The following is a 6,481-nucleotide window of genomic DNA, read 5'->3' on the forward strand; positions in this document are numbered from 1 at the left end:
TTCTAATCTAGCACTGTGTTCTATTTACCAGGATTGACTTGAGTTTAAATCCTTATTGGGTTTTTACCCACAATATGTTATTCTAACATTGCAAAGAAGAGTTTCTTTGGGAAGTACTAAAGACTTATTAGTATAAACAACCACAATCACAGTGTTTCTCCTGACTGTCACTCTTAACATAAAATGTCTACAAGTATTGGTGATATGTGATTCCTAAACCTCATAAGCAATAACCCTCACTGCTTTAGCCTGTACAATGCATTATACAGCTGTATAATTTATGCAGGGCCGGCTTTAGGGCGGTGCGGCCGCACCACATGCTGACCTGGATTGGGGGCGCTGACCTCAAGGGGCACTGTGTTTAGCAATGACTTATGAAACTTGTCATTTAAAACCACCTTCTGAAAAGTTCCGTGTGTTAGGGTCTCAAGGCGCTGGGGTGGGGGAGCTACTGGTCATTTAAACAATGTGTTGAGGCGTTTTCTGAACGTCAAGAGGTCTTCAGTCTGGCGAAGATGGAGTGGTAGGGAGTTCCAGGTCTTGGCGGCTAGGTAAGAGAAGGATGTTCCTCCGGCGGTGGTGCGGAGGATGCGGGGGACGGAGGCGAGGACGAGGCTGGCGGAACGAAGATTGCGGGTGGGAGTGTGGAAGGTGAGTCTGTCATTTGGGTAGGCTGGACCTGTGTCGTGGAGGGCCTTGTGTGCGTGGATGAGGAGCATGAAGGTGATCCTTTTCGATTTTGTTAGCCAGTGTAGATCTCTGAGGTGGGGGGAGATGTGGTTGCGGCGTGGGACGTCAAGAATGAGGCGGGCAGATGCGTTCTGGATTCTTTGCAGCTTTGTTTGGAGTTTGGTTGTTGTTCCTGCATATGGGGCATTTCCATAGTCCAACCGGCTGCTAACCAGGGCGTGGGTGACGGTTTTCCTGGTTTTGACGGGGATCCACATGAAGATCTTGCAGAGCATGCGGAGAGTGTTGTAGCAGGCAGAGGAGATGGCGTTGACCTGCTGAGTCATGCTGAGTGTGGGGTCCAAGATGAATCCCAGGTTGCGTGCGTGTGTGAGGGTGCGAATCCTAGGGAGGTGGGCCACCAGGAGTCGTTCCATGCTGAGGGGTTGGTGCCAAAGGTGAGGATTTCTGTTTTGTCTGTGTTTAACTTGAGGCGGCTTGATTCCATCCAGCTGGCGATGGTGTGAAGTCCGTTGTGGAGGTTGTTCTTTGCAGTTGTAGGGTCTTTTGTGAGGGAGAGGATGAGCTGAGTGTCGTCTGCGTAGAAAACCATGCTGATGTGGTGGATTTGTGCGATGTTGGCGAGGGGGGCCATGTAAACATTGAAGAGCGTGGGGCTGAGCGATGATCCTTGGGGGACGCCACAGATGATTCTGGAGGCTTCTGACAGGAACGGTGGGAGCCGGACTCTCTGGGTTCTGCCTGCGAGAAATGACGAGATCCGGTCGAGTGCCTTGTCGTGGATTCCAGTGTTGTGGAGGCGTGTGCGGAGAGTATGATGGCATACCGTGTCGAAGGCTGCGGAGAGGTCCAGGAGGATGAGTGCTGCTGTTTCTCCTTCGTCGAGCATGGTCCTGATGTCGTCTGTGGCAGCAATAAGTGTGGTCTCTGTGCTGTGGGTTTTGCGGAATCCGGATTGGGAGGTGTTGAGCACCTTGCTGTCTTCCAAGAACCGGGATAGTTGGCTGTTCACGTTTTTTTTTCGATGACCTTGGCTGGGAAGGGGAAGAGGGAGATCGGCCGGTAGTTCTTGGGGTCGTCTGGGTCTGCCTTTGGTTTCTTCAGCAGGACGTTGACTTCTGCGTGCTCCTATCTTTCTGGGAAGGTGGCTGACTCGAAGGAGCTGTTGATGGTGTTGCAGAGGTGGGGAGCAATGATGATGTTTGCTTTATTGAAGATATTGTGTGGGCAGGGGTCCGATGGTGATACGGAGTGGATGGAGGCCATGGTGTTGGCGGTGTCTTCTATGTTGACGGGGGTCCAGGTGTCTAGGAGGTGGGTGTTGCTTTGGGCGTGGGGTCCGTGGGTGTTTGTAGTCAGCTGGTGGGTCTGGGGGTTGAAGCTGTTGTGGATTTCTTCTATCTTTCAACGGAAGTGGGTTGCAAGTGAGTTGCAGAACTCCTGTGATGGCGGGGGTTCGTTGGAGCAGGTTCTGGGAGTGGAGAGCTCTTTGATGATGCCGAAGAGCTCTTTACTGTTGTGAGCGTTGGTGTCAATGCGGTTTTTGAAATGGGACCTTTTAGTGATGCGGACCAGTTGGTGGTGTTTGCGTATGGCATCTTTGAAAGCAATGTGGTTGGAGTTGGTAGGTTCAAGGTGCCAGGTTTTTTCCATTCTGCGACATAGCCGTTTGGATTCCTGTATGGCTGGGGTGAACCAGCTGTCCTTGATTCTGTGGAGGGTGTTTGGGGGTTCTTTGAGCGGTACGAGGGTGTTGCCGCAGTGTTCTATCCAGCGATGCAGGTTGGTGGTGGCTGTGTTGAGGTCCTGGGTCCCAGGGGGTGGGGCCCGGGCGAGGGTGGAAATCAGCTGATCCGTTGATATTTTGCTCCATTTGCTTCGGGGGGGTTGTGTGCGGTGGTTGTGAGTGACTTGCCATAAAGTAGCATAGAGGGTTAATATGCCTGCTGCAAAGAACAGAAATATATTTTATGTGGATAGCTTAGAGTGATAGTAACGCCAGCCTTTACCAGCACATTAAAACAAATGAATGCATGTAAAAGGGGGCTACGGAGAGATGAGAGTCACATTTGTGGGTGCTAGTGAGTGAATCCGAGGAGATGGTCATGGGGGGGGATGCCAAAAAGGACTGCCGCACAGGGCACCACCAGCGATAAACCGACTCTGAATTTATTGTGCATGTGTGCTTGATGTAAATTGCTTTGTCAGCATACACTGGGACAAATAGTGCTATAAAAGAATACAAATTAAAAAAAATGCCATTTATATCAATATTTGCGTAATTAGTCATACAGGCGGTTAAATCTTGCATTTTTACAGCGCTAGCAGATCTCTTACATTTGGAGCTCAAAAAAGTTACAAACTTGCTTCTAAATCCTAGCTTCTCTTAGGTACTTGCGAAGAGATAACATGGTGTGTCCCGTTGTTTTCTTCCATTGCTTCGGTGCCTAGGTGTTCAACTCCATTAACTTCCATCCAGTATTAAACTCAAACAAAAAGAGGGCTAATAGCGCTTTTAGTCGGCCTTTGTTTAAGCCTTGCTGAAGGAGTTAATAAGAAAGCCCACTTACAAGCTGCTGCACTGAACGTTTTCAAACGCTTAGAAAACGGGGACCACATCACCCAAGTCTGTGTTGCACCCTCAGTCCCACCCTTACTCTTCAATTATCAAGGGGCTGCAGAGGATGTTCCCCCTGCGCTAAACTCTCAAGCAAAACCCCAAACTACCGCCATCACGTTTAACAGCGACTGCTCCTGTGCAGCTATCTGGCACTTCACAAGGAATAAAGCCGACCTAAACCTAACATACTCTTTTGCCCAGCGAGTGCCAAAATAATTACACTTGGAAATGTACTATACAGGTGTAACTGTTATTTGGACAGATTAAAAAATATGGGCAATCTACTTCAACATGGATGGTTTAAGGGGAAAATAAGGAGGAGCAGAGGAAGGGCCATGCAAACCTACAAAAAACCTACAGAAGTGTAAGGTAAGCAAGAACAATAAATAAGTCAAGTAAAATAAGTAAGGTAGGTATGTAAGGTAAGTAAGTTATGTAAGTAAATAAGTAAGGGAAGTAAAGTAAATAAGTAAAGTATAACTTTTGTAAAGCACGCAATAGCCAAGGCGTCTTAGTGCGAATTAGCTTTAGGGTGTCATAGTGTCCCTGGTGGGGCAAAAGCCCAGGGTCTTTTGTCTTTGGAGGTGTGGGAGTGCAGGAGGTCCAAGGTCCACGGTGGTGGTGGTGGAGAGGAGGAGCAGGGTACCTGGAGAGAGGTTTAGGGTCTCTGAGGGTGAATGTTCTCAGGAATGAGACCTGTGCAAGGTTCCTCGGTATGCAGGATGCATAAAGGTCGGGATGCAAGACCTCTAGAGGTACGTGGTTCCTGTAGGAAGGGAACTTGAGAATCCCTGGGGTGTGGAAGGTGCAGGGTCCCTGAGAGATGGACTTCCTCTGAAGCTGCTGAATGTGCAGGGTCCCTGTTGGTGACAGAGGTGTTGGGTGTCTATATATAAGAGAGGTACAGGGTCCATGAGGTGGGGAAGTGTAGTGTCTCTGAAGATAGGGGTTGAGGAGGTAAGCACGGGCGTGCGGGGTCCCTGGGATAGGAACTGTAGGGTCCCTGGAGGCAGAACTGGTGCATAATCCCTATCCGTGGGGGAGTCATGCTTAGTCTATGTGGATGGCTGGTGTGCAGGATGCCATACGGTAGGAGTGATGCCCTGTCCCTGTGGGTGAGAACTTGCAGCCTTTCTTTAAGTGGGGGAGAGGCAGGGTGCTGGGAGGCGAGTGGTGTCTCTAGAGGTGAGAAGGTGCAGTGTCTCTGGACTGGAGGTTGTAAGCGTCCAGGGACCTTTGAGATGAGACTTCACCTTGAGGTATGCAGTGTCGGATCATCTATTGCTCAGTAAACGCTCACTTCTGGGTGTTTCATCATCGGACCAGAATCTGGGTATCGGCTTCACTCTGGCCACATCCGCATCACACACCATTCTCGCCTCAAGCCCCTGATTCCTGTCACCTACGTTTATCACAAATTGCCTTAACTTTTACAACCTCATAATTTAGCTTCTTCCGCTAGTAGCACCTGCACGTCAAACTGAAATTCTGTGAAACAACCCCCCTCCACGGGTCTCCTCACTCCTAACCTTTACTTGACCACAATAAAGCGCTTCGTCAGGGTGCTAAACGCTATGTAAATGCAATTACAACAATACAATACACCTTGCTCTCCGTCTTGAAGCCATCAGATTATTTGGTGCTCCCAGTTACTGCCGTTGTATTGAATGCAGTGCAAGAATGATTTGCATATCACAACACTGCGAGGTTTCGGGCTGGTTGCCGCAGGTGTTTCTCTATTTTGCTCTCTGCGGATGTTCCTTCTCTCCCCATCCCAGTATTCAAAGCCCTGCACCCAACATATGTCTTTCAAAGGCACTCTCTACTTTCACCCCCTCACGTCCCGGTTTAAGCACGACTTGCATGTTCTTCTCTTTCTGTATTTCCATCCTCCTGTTTTGAAATGTGTGCCGTTCTGCATGGATATATGTTTACGGTAGTAAAACAACACGAATTAGGAGGCCATACATTAGTGGTAAAATGGCGTTAGAGCTTTTCCTAAAATGTAACCCTTGGCCCGTACGGGGATCGAACCCGCGACCTTGGCGTTATTAGCACCACGCTCTAACCAACTGAGCTAACCGGCCAATGCGTGACCCCACAAAATGTTCACTTAAGTACGTGAGACACGGCTCAACAGTTCCCCCTGTTCAGTAGTTTACAGTTGAAAAGTATACATTCATAAGCTTAACTGTGCCAAGAAGTTCAATTGCCTTGTCTACTACTCAAAAGCAGCGTGGAAGTCTGCTAGGGTCACCACTAAACACCAAACAATGCTGCTACCAAACCTGCAAGGACACAGACATACTCACCCACATTCTCTCATCAAAAAGAGGATTCTTTTTTTGTTTACATTCTTGATGATTTAGCATCATGTCGATGTCTCCAAAAATGACATCATGTGACCTTTGCCCCGTTTAGCTCATCACTGGCAATATCATCACCGTCATTCAGGAGGGGACTGTCGCCTGACCTCCCAATACATTTTCCAGGCTATAGTCACTACTAATGTACATGTCTGCAAACAGTTAATCTGGTTTATTGTGAAAAGGCACTACATCATCCCACTGATAAACAAATGCTATTAGTGTACTAAGAGGCAAGTCACTTACCATCTAGACCTAAACATGGGCTCGATTCTTACTGCAAATGAAGGAACATTATAGTCCATCAAATGAAATACAAGAGATTTTTGTACAGTGTACACCCTCAACTCACATACTTGATGAAGTCTTTTGATGCGATAATGAAAAAAAGGGGTTCAGTGAAATAAAATATTTGCCTAAAATCACAATATTTGGTCAAGCCAGAAGCCATGACTGATCCCAAGATCTGTTTCACATGACATAATTCAGCCATTAAATGGATAGCTCTCCTTTTTAACAATAATGATTTATGCTTTCTTTTAATTCTTGACTTGTGAGGGAGAGCATGAATCAGACAAAAGCCATATGAATACCTGGCTCGTTTTGAGCTTGAGATTCCAAGAGGACCTTGAGCAGAGCCAGGCCTCTGGTTCGAAACTTCAGTGGCTCACCCAACCCCTGCAGACCACAGGCTTGCTTCCATCTAATTCTTCTGCACTCTGCAGAAGAGAGAAGAAATGTAATTTATATGCTATCCTTCCATGAAGCTCAGCAGTCTGGTCTGATATGGCAAGACGGTACTTAC

The 6,481-nt window shown here is 47.8% G+C and overlaps 1 non-coding gene across 1 annotated transcript; it reads right to left on the bottom strand.

The window, feature by feature from the left end:
- Window positions 1-5,323: 5,323 nt before the first annotated feature.
- TRNAI-AAU (transfer RNA isoleucine (anticodon AAU)) lies at window positions 5,324-5,397 on the bottom strand. The gene has a single exon. It is a non-coding gene; the product is annotated as a tRNA-Ile (tRNA).
- Between the last annotated feature and the right edge of the window lie 1,084 nt (window positions 5,398-6,481).

The sequence above is a fragment of the Pleurodeles waltl genome, chromosome 12, assembly GCF_031143425.1.
Source record: "Pleurodeles waltl isolate 20211129_DDA chromosome 12, aPleWal1.hap1.20221129, whole genome shotgun sequence".
Lineage (NCBI taxonomy): Eukaryota > Metazoa > Chordata > Amphibia > Caudata > Salamandridae > Pleurodeles > Pleurodeles waltl.